The sequence below is a fragment of the Carettochelys insculpta genome, chromosome 2 (assembly GCF_033958435.1).
Source record: "Carettochelys insculpta isolate YL-2023 chromosome 2, ASM3395843v1, whole genome shotgun sequence".
NCBI lineage: Eukaryota > Metazoa > Chordata > Testudines > Carettochelyidae > Carettochelys > Carettochelys insculpta.
Window position 1 is genome coordinate 246,075,600 of NC_134138.1, and position 13,561 is coordinate 246,089,160.

Genomic DNA, 13,561 nt, shown 5'->3' on the forward strand with positions numbered 1-13,561 from the left:
GCCTCAGCCCCACCCTTTCCCTCCAAAACCCTGCTCCTTCAGTGTGTGTGCCCTTCCACCTTGCCTGCAAAAGCTGTCGGCCTCCTGTACGTCTAGTCAAGTCTATTGATCAATCTCTTCTCTTACAGTAACAGTTCCTACATGTTACTAAATTTCATCTTGCAATCAATGACTTTTTTGTACATGAAAAAATTTGAACAATCTAGGCTATTTCCATCTGAAATATTTGTTCTTAGTGTATAAAAAACATGTTTTAGTGTGTTTTTAATTAAGACAACACAATTTTCATAATTATGTTACCTCTAGAACAGAGCCTAACCATGCCTATCAACTATCTCAGTAGAGTAATAGTAAATGTATAGAATGAAATGAGATGCATCTCCGTTTACCAGTTTCTCCCTTGGATTAGAAGGGTAGAGTGTGTTTTATTTTGCAAACTGGACAAGGAAATTAAATGCAAGAACATCTTTTTCAACAAGAATTCACATAAACATGAATCACTTGATGAGGCAGGAAGGAGTAAGTGCTAAAACATTTTCTTTCCAATCTCAATAATTGCCACAATTATTAACACAACGGCTTTTAACCATAAAAAGAACAGCGTATGCCACAGGTTATGTTAATAGGGTATGTTTAGTGTATTAGTCCAAATCCACATTTTTAAAGAACTGATAATGGATGTGCAAAATATTGAATCAGGGGAAGAAAACCATAAACAATTATGTAAGCTAATACATGTTTTTACTGTTTCTTCATTAGCTTAAAGGAAACTAGAGCCTAACAACAACATACCTCATACTGTTCAGAACAAAGCAGTTGTTGTTACAATTATTTACTTGGCATTTGCTTCCTTCAGGAAGTTATTGAGAACAGTTGTATGCAGCACATAATTACATTTTTCAAAATAATACAACAGGAAAATTAACAAACTTCTTTAAAAATGCTGTTTAAAGAAAACAGACTCTCTAGAGTTTGTAACAGTGACAATGTTGCTCTGTTTATGATAATGAGTTTTTGTTATCTATGTTTTTATAGTAGCATTTTCTAATCATCACTTCTGCATTCCTATACAGTACAACTTACTATAAAATGTCTTAACGTTTCAAACAAAGTTATGAAAACTGAAGTTATATTGACCTAACTTCCATGCAGACATTAAACTGTTGGACTCGATTATTTTTAATTATGGAGGTATGCTTCTGAAAACATTTTGTTTTGTTAATTCTGTAACTTATGCCCTATACAAATAATAGGATGCAGATTAAAACTGAAGCCTCACCATTGTTTTCTTTCAGTTAAAATTCAGCATATTACACACAGTTGAATATATCCATACATATACAATGCACCATTATGATCACATCTTGAAAGTTCAAATCAAGAGTGTCCTGTAAAGATTCTTTTTACAAGATCATTAAAATTCAGTGTAGACTAGTGGTGGGAAACCCTTGGCCTGCGAACTGTATGCAACCCATCAGGGTTCTATGTGTGGTCCATGAAACATTTTTGTTTTTCACTGATTACCAGATTCCGCTGGTTTCTGTCTGCATGGGTTTTTTGCCCCCCACTGGTATTACTAAAATGACAAGAATGTAAAGCAAGGGCAGGTAAAGTGCATGCTGATTGTATTCAACATTGAGTGTGAGAGCCTTGTACTCCCTCTGCATCTAATCAAAACAAGAAAAAAGCAGTCATGTAGAACTTTTGCTTTTTTGTTTTGCTAGAGTACGGACTAACGTGGCTAGCTCTCTGTCACGATGCATCCAATCAAAGAACTGCTCTGATTGGATAGGCGCACTCTACAAATTCTATATAAGCAAAGTACAGTTAGCAAAACTGTCCTATCCTGGGAGACCATCTTGGTAATGACTAAGATGAAGGAGGTCGCTCAAGTGGTTCACTTACTAGCCTAGGCTGCCCATCACTGGTGTAGACTGAAGTTCAAAATATTCTGATGGAGCAGATAATCATGGTGTCAGAAACATACACACACAAATTCATTTGAAACCTAACAATGTAGAAATTAAAAATGAATGAAATTAAAACTAAACATTAGTGTTGGATTTGATTTGAACTAAAGTGTGACACTGAACTTTCTGCTTAATACATTTTTGCAGCACAGGAGTCCCTTGAGTTATGCGAGAGTTCTGTTCCCAGGCACCCTCGCATCACTTGAATTGCACGGGGAAGCAGCAGGTGCACGGGAGCTCCTTTTGAAAGCTAAGTCTTGGGGTTGGGCAGGGCAGTTGGGGAGGGTTAAGCCTGGAGGTAGGTGGGGGTGGGGGACAGGGTGGTTAAGCTTGGGGTGGGTTAGGGCTTCAGAGCGGGTGAGGGGTGGAGTTGAGCCAGGGCCTGTGTGGTCCTGCAGGGGGTTGACCTGGAGCCAGGCTGCAGGAGGAGTGAGCTGGAGCTGGGCGCAAAGGGTGACGGGGAACTGGGGCAGAGCAGGGTGGGGATGAACTGGGGCTGTGCCGGGGGAGGGTCTGAACTGGGGCTGTGGGGGATAGAGGGATTTGAACCAGGGCCATGCAGGGGCAGGGGAGTTGAGCCACAGCCCGGGAGAGTGGGATTTTGAGTTGTGGTTAACTTGCATTAATGCGAGTTAAGTGCAGCTCGCAATCATGCATTTTGAGGAATTACTGTATTAGCAAATCAAATGTAAGAAACAATTTCTGAGCAACTGCATGGGACATTCCAAAGTACACAAACTGTAACAATGACAAGAAATTTAGAGTCAGGCCTGCTGATGGAGAGGAAAAAGAGGCAACTGCCCAGGGGCCCAGTATTGCAAAGGGCCGAGGGGTGCTGGTTGCTGCCGCAGTAGTTCTGCCAAAATGCGTGTCTTGATTGAAGGATACTTTCGATCTGCCTCATGCAGGTTCTGGGGGCAGGGTTATTTGGCCCCGGAACTTGCGCGGTGCAGATCAAATGCATTTTTCAATCAAGAGATGTTGCTGCTTTTTTTCCTAGAGCAAGCAGGTTGGGGCCGGGGGGAAGGGAGAGGTGGAGGAGGATAAGGCTGGGGCTGGTTGGCCCAGGGCTCCTCTGTCTGGGGACAGAGGAAGTACACTTGGAGTTTCTTCGTGTGGGGGCTGGGGAGGGAATTGGAGGAGCTTGTGATCCTGGCTGAGGGAGAGGGTGCAGGGGGCCCATTGATTTCTGCCCTGGGGCCCAGAATTGTGTCAGTAGAATGTAGAAAAGGTGTATTCACATGAAGTCTGTAGGTAGATAGATTATTAAAGAGACAGAGTATGTTGTAATTTTAGTATTTAAAACCTGAAATACTTTAAAAGCCCAATGCTTCAGATTTAGATATAAGTACTCACTTTTGAATCCCAAAGTCAATGTCCTTAGTGAATACCACTTTTCATACTGAGATGAAAGAAATGAAAGTCTGCTATGTTAGACTTCAAGGAGATGTTTCAAGGATTGCGGTCAAATTTCCAGGTCACTAAATTTACACATGCTACTACTTTGGCTACACAAAGTCGATTGCAATAGTATAATTAATTACATTATTTGCTTCCTTCAGGAAGTTGTTTAGAACAGTTGTATGCAGCACATAATTCTTTAATCAGCAATATATTTGACTTTGACCAATGAAATGATCTAGTCATGAGTACCCTACATTTTTGAGACCTAAAGTTTGAGTCATGATCCCAATCTCTCAGGCTGTTTGCACTAGGAATCTTTTTAACTGTAATCCTCAAATGGTGAAGTTCTACCAGTGGTAGTACCAGCAGAAGTGCAAGACAAGGCTCAGGCCTCTTTTATCTTTGATTCACTGAGAACAGGGGTAGAAGACTAGGTAGTAAAATGGGTAAGCTGTCTGAGCCATATCTAGCTTATAGCTTCCACTGTTTGAACTGCACTCTTTGGGAAATACAGATCTCACAAATGCTAGTATGCAGAAGTCCTCGCTCTTCAGACTCACAGAAGCTGGTAATGTGACAGAAGTGACTCATGCAACTCCTGAGAGGTGTGTGTGGGAGAGATCTTAAGGAAAGTGTAGGAAAGAGCTGCTTACAATGCTTGGTGATTTCTCTAGCTACTAAAGGTCTGGTGCCTGAGGTTCTGAAGGGAATTCTGTTCAGTCCTCTTGTGCTGGAAGGACAGGGTTATGCTGTGTTATGATATGCTATGACATATCGCCTTGAGGGCAGAAGAAAATGACAGGCTCTTCAATGCTCCAACCAATGCTTTTTTTCCTAGAAAAAAAGGTGCTGGAACTCAAGTCTGATGATTCCTCATAGGGGTTAGGGTGCTCAGTTTTAATGCCTGGGTCCCCCCACTGCTGCAGGATTGGTGGGGACCCCTGCCCTGGTCCTTCCACTGCTGCAGAACTGGTGGTGAACATTTTTCTGGTGTTCTAATGGAAAAAAGGTGCTGGAACTCTGGAAAAAAAGTCCTGGCTCCAACAGTGGAGGAAAATAAAAAAACGTGAAGATACATTTAGATCTCTGAAGTGCTCCTTGTAGTCAAAGGTACAACTTACAACAAATAAATCTGGAATTTCAAATCCATAATCTGTATGAGGAAAAATAAATAATATTGATCTAAACATAAGCAAATACCCTGTAAACAAAACAAAAAACTATTCAATGTGCTAGTTCTCTGAACAGGAAAATATATACATACATAGCCAAATTCTGGAAATTATAACTTTGGCCCTTAAACAGGTACAACTCTTTACTGTTGATGTGAGATTTTATTCTGGTCAGTTGTGGCCATGTACCACCAATTATTTGTCTAGAGCTTGAATGCACACTCTTCATATTTGCATTGAAGATCCTCAGTTCCGTCTTTGCAGATATTATTTGTGAACTCCATATGGGACAAAGAGTCTTGAATGCAGCTGTTGCTTTCCCTGTCCTTGCACAGATATCCTTGTCTGTTCCTCTATCTCTACCCATAATACTCCCCCACTAGGTGAGTTGCTTCACATCTTCCAGGTCATCTCCTTCCAGTGTGATGGTGGTGTTGCTGGACTGGTTGATCCTCATTGTCTCGGTCTTTCCCTTGTTAATGCTCAGTCCAGTCATCGAGGCAGTTTTGTCTAATGTTGCAACCTTTTCCTCCATGCTTTCATGACGTCATGAAAGGAAGGCAACATCGTCAGCAAAATCAATATCTTCTAGCTGTTTGAAAATGTCCACTAAATGCCCCATTGATGGCCATCTCTTGTCCTGTTCACAATCCAGTCCACTGTGATCAAGAACAGGAAAGGTGACAATCACAAGTTACAGACATTCATAAAAAGATGTCTGAGGTACATCCTTCATATCAAATGGCAAGACTTGACATTCAAAGTAAGAGAACAAAGTGGGGATGGCTAAGCCATACTCTCAGAAAACCATCATCCAGCATAGACCATCAAGCTCTCAAACGCAACCTGCAAGGAAACCGCAGAAGAGGAAGTCCTCAGACAATGTTGAGATGATCTACTGAGAGTGAAGGACAACAACTGGGGTATTCCTGGAATCAGCTAGAAGTTTTGTCCCAAGACAAAGTGTAGTGGAGGAGACTTGTAGATGACCTATGCTCCACCTGGAGTACAAGGGTTTAAGCCAAGAAGATCAGGCAGATGGAGATGACATAAGGGCAAATGTTCAATGAATGGTATATGGCAGTTTCTGACCCCTGTTATTTTGTCTTAGAATAGTCCTCTGTGGTTCCTGTCTGAAAAGAGTCAGTATCAAGGCAGAAAAGTTTTGGATTGAAGCTTCTTAAACATGCATGTATATATAAAGCCAAGCTATACTTCACTGCAGAGGAAACAAAGAAATCTGTCATTACTGGCTCATTTGAGGGAAGAGGTAGCTTAGTGGTTTGAGAATTGACCTGCTAAACCCAGGCTTATGAGTGCAATCCTTGAGGGGGCCATTTACAGATCTGGGGCAAATAGATTAAAAAAAATCTGTGAGGGATGGTTATGGATCTTGCTGGGAGGGCAGGGGACTGGACTCCATGACTTCTGAAGGTCCCTTCTATCCTTATGAGATAGGTTAGATATTCACAGGCAATAATACATGGACCTATGCACTTTCATTAATGATTTTCTTGTACTGCTCTCTGCAGGGAACACCAGACTTAAAGAACAAAACAGACCAGAAAAAAAAACCCAAACCCAAAATTTACAGTGTTAGTCAGGGTAAATGAATGAGGTCAGACCTTCCAAAGTGTAGCACTCATTACTGTGCAGTCTTTAGGTACAGGGCAGGTCTACACTGGACCTTAAAGTCAATTGTAGATACGCAATTCCAACTATGGCAATTGCATATCTGGAATTGATGTATGTATGATTGACTTATCTGACCATCCTCATTGAGGGAGATCAATGCGAGAAACTCTCCCACTGACCTCCCTTATTCCTAACAAGAATGAGGAGTGCAGGACTGAGGAAAGAATGAGGATTGTCAACCTCTGATGGTTCAATTTTGCACATCACTACCAAGTGCACGAAACTGAATCCTGGAAGATTGACCCTGTCCAGGTTGATCTCCTGGCTAGTGTAGATATACCCTCACTGGCCAGGAGATTACTTACTGCAGAAGCTGAAACCCTGAATAGTGGCGGTAGAATAGTGTGCATTGCTACTGCTAGAGTTGTTAGGCTATTTGATCATGATATAAAGAAAATTCTCAGAAGAGTGCTTACAATCAGGTTTATACTCATCTGGTCAGGATGTGTTTTTCACCAACAACCTAGCACAAAAGTATTCTTTTACGTCAAACTTGGATTTGTCTAGAAAACTTACATTTAAAAATATACTCGTTTTCTCTAAATACTTCAGTAGCGTAAGGATTCCCGCTTCACTTCTGCCTGTTCTCTCTAGAACATTAACATACTCCTAGCAGAGACATGGGGGGTATGCTCCCCTGCACAATCCATCAGTGCCATTTTTTAAATAGCTAATGGGGTCACTGCAGAACAGTAGAAAAGCATTTCTTCCCCACCTTAGTGACTCAGCCAGCTGTCTCTGTAGTGGAGTGTAGTACCACAAAGTTAAATCAGACTTGAGCTGGGAGCCTTTCCAGGAAATCATGTTGCATTAGAGTAACGATTTATTTTCTTCTAATAATTAAACATGATTTTCATGACTATTTTGCTCACCTTGACACTTTAATCACCTTTGGTGTGTGTTTTTCTGTGTGAAGCAGAGCCTTCGTAGTTCTTCCAGTTCCAATAATATCCTTTGCAAAACATGAAAAAATATAATAAGGAAAAAATAATCATGGAACAGGAAACCTGAGTAAAATTAGAACTGTTTCACATATTTATTTCTGGGGAAATGATGATTTTGTTTTCTTGCCCTAACATGCCAAGAATTATATCCGGCAAAGGTTGGGAGAGTGTTTTAATTCTTTGAACCTGGGACTTTATCCACTAGGATGCAATTCCAGAGAAATACAAACAGGTTGGCAGATTGCTGGCTTTCTACTGTCAAATTTTGCTCTTGGATACACTAGTGGGGATTTTGCTGAGTTCAGTGGGCTTTTCATATATGTAGTCATCAGATTTTTTATATCAAGCCTAAGAGTGTGTTTCCTTTTGGAAAGTTTTCTTTTCTAAATCTATGCACTAAATCTCCTATCGTGTAGTCGGGTATAACTCCCATTAATACATAGGGACTTTGCCTGGGTACAGGTTACAAGATTTGGTCCCACATGCTCAAAACCTGTATCAGGGCTGTTTATAATGTATCAAAATATAAATATTCTGAACACTATGTACCAATGAGAAACTGTTTTTTGAAAGCTTCCAATCTCCTAAACATAACAAATTTGCTTTTTTACTGTTTTAAAGACACAACATTTGTCCTTGAAGGTCAAGCTTTATATGATGTTACCTGAGCTCATTTAGACTTAGTAGTGTCTTTTAACTGAGGTAACAGAAGTATGGATTACGAAAGATTGCTCTTTGATATTAAAAGTGCCATCTTTTATACATAAACTGACTCATTGGTACATCAAAGAACACGAAGATTGAAAAGTTAAGCACTCAAGAGTTAGGAAATGCACAGGTAACTTTAATTCTGCTGCCTTTTGCATATGCAATATTGTTATGAAGGCCCTCTCAGAGAATGACAGAAGCCCAGGCCACTTTGAATTTAGAGGCCCAGCCCAGCCCAGCCCCAGGCCCCCAGCATATAACTTCTTGTCCACAGGGCCATATTAAAACCTACAGAAGATATGAAAATGAACACTTGAGACACTTATTTATTAACAATTAAGTCATTACATCAATAGCATGCATATTAATAATGTAACTTTAATTGTGAGTTCCCACTGCAAGCAAAACTCTTCATTTTAGCAATGCTTTTTGGGCTTTGTTGTGGGCAAGCTTGTTTATAATTGAAGAAAAATAGTATTTATGTGCAACATCACTGTTAATGTTAAGCTTTGCTGGCCCATTCCAATGCTCTTGTCCCATAGTAGAATGGTGATACAGGTTGAACCTCTCTCATCTGACATCCTGGGGAGCTGACTGGCATGGTTTGAGAGAATTTGCCAAACTGCAGGATGTCAATATTGTGCAGCCACATTACCAGTATTTGGACTGCTTACTGGCTCTCAGAAGACATTTAGGGGTAAATTAGAGCTAAATAATGGTACAGAACACCGAGAGCCAGGACTGGTATCTGTAAACAAACTTTATGGGGCCTTGGGAAACTTGGCCATACCCATGATAAGTGGTTGTCTGGGCAACTAAAATCATGCCAGACTACAGATGTTGCTGGACAATAGAGTGCTGGATTAGCGAAGTTCAACCTGTTCTTCTTTACTTGCTTTAACATGTTGAATGTGCATTCACCTGAATCCACTGTTTCAGGGAGACTAACAAAAATGCGTAATGTATTTGTGATGGTAGGAAATACAGATGGCAGATTGAGACTGAATATTTCTGGAAGCAGTTCTTTTGGCTTGCAGTCTGATTTAAAGTTGGTGGAATGTATACATTTCAGGAAGATGATCTTATCACAGAGATCTCTTGGGCTACGTCTACACTTGCCAAAAACCTTGAAATAGCCATGCTAATGGCCAGATCAAAGAATACTAATGAGGTGCTGAAATGCATATTCAGCACCTCATTAGCATGCCGCTGGCCACGGCACTTCGAAATTGCAGCATTTTGCTCCCGTGCTGCTTGTCTACACAGGGGTCTTTTTCTAAAGGACCCCACCAACACAGAAATCCCCTTATTCCTTTGAGCTCATAGGAACAAAGGGATTTTGATGTTGGTGGAGTCCTTTTGAAAAGGACCCCCGTGTAGATTAGCCGCGTGGAAGTGAAATGCAGCAATTTCGAAGTGCCGTGGCCAGCGGCACGCTAATGAGGCAGTGAATATTCATTTCAGCGCCTCATTAGTATTCTTCAATCTGGCCATTTGCATGGCCATTTCAAAGTTTTTGGTAAGTGTTGACACAGCCTTGAAATTTTGTTGCTGAACTTTTGTTGAAATTGCATCTGCTGAATATAGATCTTCACCACTTCGTTCTCTGAACTCCCAAAGGAATCCACAAAGGGGACAAATTTGTCACAGTGACTCAAATTGATGAGTAAGACCAGATTTGATGGAGCCAATAACAGCAAAAAAAAAAAAAAAAGACTCGATAGTGCCTTTCTGTATCACATTGAGATGTTAGGCTGTGATTCGTGAAAAACTCAGATGAAATGTCAATACCCCATGCTCCTGATCTGGACTCAAAGGACGGTGTTCAACTGACCATGAATCTTTTGAGTATCTTTAAGAAATTGTTCAATCTTCTCTCTCTCAACAACTAATGTAGCGTCACGTGCTTCAATTACAAGATTAGTTTGACTGCACCTGTCTGCCAGCAGAAGTAGAGAGAGGAGACAGGGGAAAAGCTAAAGTGAGAGGCAAGACAAGCACTGATGTTGTCCTGAGAGAATGAAGAGGGAATGTTTTCTGGCAGAGTGCTGATGGAAGGAAGCTTCTGACAGAGCAGAGAAACTAATCCTTATTGCATGATCTTTTCGGGCTTGTCTACACTACCATCTTCCTTCAAAGGACTGATGGCAATTAGGGTGTTGGGAGTTTGCTATTGAAGTGCTGCCGTGCATAGGCAGCACTTCATTAAGCAAATTCCCCTCCCCCCCCACCCCCCCGGGGCAACTTCGAAGTTTTAAACTGCAAAGTACCGGCACCCGTCTAGCCGTGGCTCACCCGCCGGTACTTCACAGTGCCGGGGCAACTTCAAAGTCCCCTTACTCCTGAGGGCAGATTAAAATTTCCAAGTTGACGTGGGAGGGAATTTGCTTAATGAAGTGCTGCCTATGCACGGCAACACTTCATTAGCAAACTCCAAACACCCTAATTACCATCCTTCCTTTAAAGGAAGGTGGTAGTGTAAACACAGCCTTACTGTATTCTGGGAAACAGAACTTAGTGTTTATTTTCAGAGTATAGGCACTGTCAGAGAATTACCCAGTCTGTACTCCTCATGGGAAAAAATTGCAAGACCCTGAGTATTGGCTAAGGTGAATGCTGATACGGTTCAATTACATTTTTAATTTTTTCCAGGAGACCTTGACTCAGTGCATAGGCCGGATGTTCACCTCATGAGCAGCTATTCAAATGTTGTTTGATACTCGTTGCTCATTCTGTGGCTCCATGCTTCACATCCCACAGAGTATGCCAATCCTACTCTGTAGACAGAATTATTAATTCCCTCAGGGGCTTTTCTGTGGCACCTTGACTTTTGTATGAGTGCTTCAGACATTCATTAATTTATTTTCACAATGCCCTTGTAAGGCATGAAAGTGGTATTATCCTCATTTTACAGCTGGGGAGCTGAGTAGGATCAAAAGTTTCCATTACTCTTTGATGGCTAACTTGAGAAAGTTAGGACCTAACTTTTCAGAGATTGGGCTTTACTTAGGATGTTAGACAGTCAAAGTACAGCTCCTTTTAACCTTCACTGTAGCTTTGATTGCTCAGCACTTCTGCAGATCAGACACCCCCACTATAAAGATGGACGCTCACGGAAGGAAGGAGACACAGTTAGTGACCATTTGGAAATGTTTACGTGGCTTGCCTAGCCTCACATAGGAACCCAAAACACATCCAGGAATAACATCCAGTTCTGGCCAGCACTCGATACTGATTGGTCAGATTGTCCATATTTTTCCTGCAGTTCTTAAGTTTTTCACGACACACCTTCAACTTCTGCAACAAATTACAGACAAGCACCTAATATAGGGAATCTTAAGTCTAGCACCTCCAAATATTTGAGCACCCCTCTGCACCCTTATTACTGTTCTTCCAGTGCAGGGGCAGGGAACCTTCTTTGGGCCAGGAGCCGTGGACCTGTAGACGAAGCAGTCACGGGCCACACAAGTGAGAAGCAAAAACCAAAAACAAACAGCCCCCTTCCCTGTTGGGGTCCCTGACTGTATGGGCTATGAGGACTGGATGGGAGGGAGGGCATAGGAGCAGGCTGTGGATGGGGGACCTGGGCAGGAGTGGGGGTGTAGGAGCAGGGGGTACTAGGTGGGAGAAAGAGAGTGCAGAAGGGTTTGAGAGGAGTCTGGAAGGGAGGGGTGTAAAATAATGTATTGTACCTTCATGAAAATAATGTATTGTGCCTTAGGAAATATTTTAGATACTGAGTTACGTATTCTGGATTTAATTAAGACCAAACATCCAAGACTGATTCTCATTTACGTTAAAGACCCTTCATGACACTCTGGCTACGTCTACATGTGCAGCCGACATCGAAATAGTCTATTTCGATGAATAACGTCTACACGTCCTCCAGGGCCGGCAACGTCGATGTTCAACTTCGACGTTGCTCAGCCCAACATCGAAATAGGCGCAGCGAGGGAACGTCTACACGTCAAAGTAGCACACATCGAAATAGGGATGCCAGGCACAGCTGCAGACAGGGTCACAGGGCGGACTCAACAGCCAGCCGCTCCCTTAAAGGGCCCCTCCCAGACACAGTTGCACTAAACAACACAAGATACACAGAGCTGACAACTGGTTGCAGACCCTGTGCCTGCAGCATAGATCCCCAGCTGCCGCAGAAGCAGCCAGAAGCCCTGGGCTAAGGGCTGCTGCCCACGGTGACCATAGAGCCCCGCAGGGGCTGGAGAGAGAGCATCTCTCAACCCCCCAGCTGATGGCCGCCATGGAGGACCCCGCAATTTCGACGTTGCGGGACGCGGATCGTCTACACGGTCCCTACTTCGACGTTGAACGTCGAAGTAGGGCGCTATTCCTATCTCCTCATGAGGTTAGCGACTTCGACGTCTCGCCGCCTAACGTCGAAGTTGGTGCCGCTACTTCAAAGTAGTGTGCACGTGTAGACGCAGCTTCTGGCAGCATAAAACAGCTTAAAGGGTAAATCTTGGATCATAGTAACTGTACCTAACTAGGGTAGAGCTAGTAAAATATCTTAAAATCATAGGACTGGAAGGGACCTCAGGAGGTCATCCAGTCCAGCCCCCTGCCAGAAGCAGGATCAACCCCCACTAAATCATTCTGGAAGGGTGTGGTGTTCCCTGTGGGATGAGGGATCTTGGTGGGGGAGGGTAGGAGAAGGCTGCGGGTGGGGAGTCTGGGTGGGAGGTGTTGTTTCCAGGTATTTCTCAGTGTCTTTGGACAGGGAAGCAGAGGATAATCCCCATGATGTCACTCTCCTGTCTTATATAGCTTTTGTTTATGGCAAGAACCCCATGTCTTCTAGTGGAAAAAACACTTGCAATCCAAGGTGGCATCCGATACTAGATGACTCAATCACCTATCTCTGCAGGGTTATAGCAGCTATTACTAACAGGCAGGTTGGAGCATCCACGGATAGGCCAAGCTCTTTCACAGTCCATTGTCTTTGCTGATGGGGCCTCAGCCCTGTCTAATTTTTGCATTGTTATTTACTTGATGGACTTATTGTGGGTGTCACCCAAAGTGGCACATTTTAAATACATAGATACATAGTTTATATTCCTAACATCCTATGCAAAAATGACACGTGTACAAATAGATAATAATTTACTGATTGTCTTTTCCAATCATACCTTACATGATTCAGCTTGCAGGACACATCTTAGTTATTCCATATTCCTACCACAATACCTCTGAAGAACATGGGATGCAGCATCACATGAATTTCTGAGGTTTTTAGAAAGGCAAACTGCAAAAATAGAAGTTACGACATGTGGGAACATATTGATGCCACCATGCTTTATCAACAGCATTGGAACATTAGGTCAACTGCACAAACCCCTGTCATTTGAGCTCCTGAAGTAACTGACTACAGTAGTAGGTTATCCTCTATGTGGACTGTACCAGAGGAGAACAAGAGAAACAACTCGCCAGTGAATTTCAAGTATCAAAGGGGTAGCCATGTTAGTCTGTATCCTCAAAAACAAGGAGGAGTCCTGTGGCACCTTACACTAACAAATACATTGTAGCATAAGCTTTCGTGGGGCAGAGACCCACGTCATCAGATGCATTCAGGTATTTGCTGACAACAGGGGAATGGTGAGACTCAAAACTCTTGGATTTTCTTCCAGCCCCCCAGAGCGGATTGTATTCC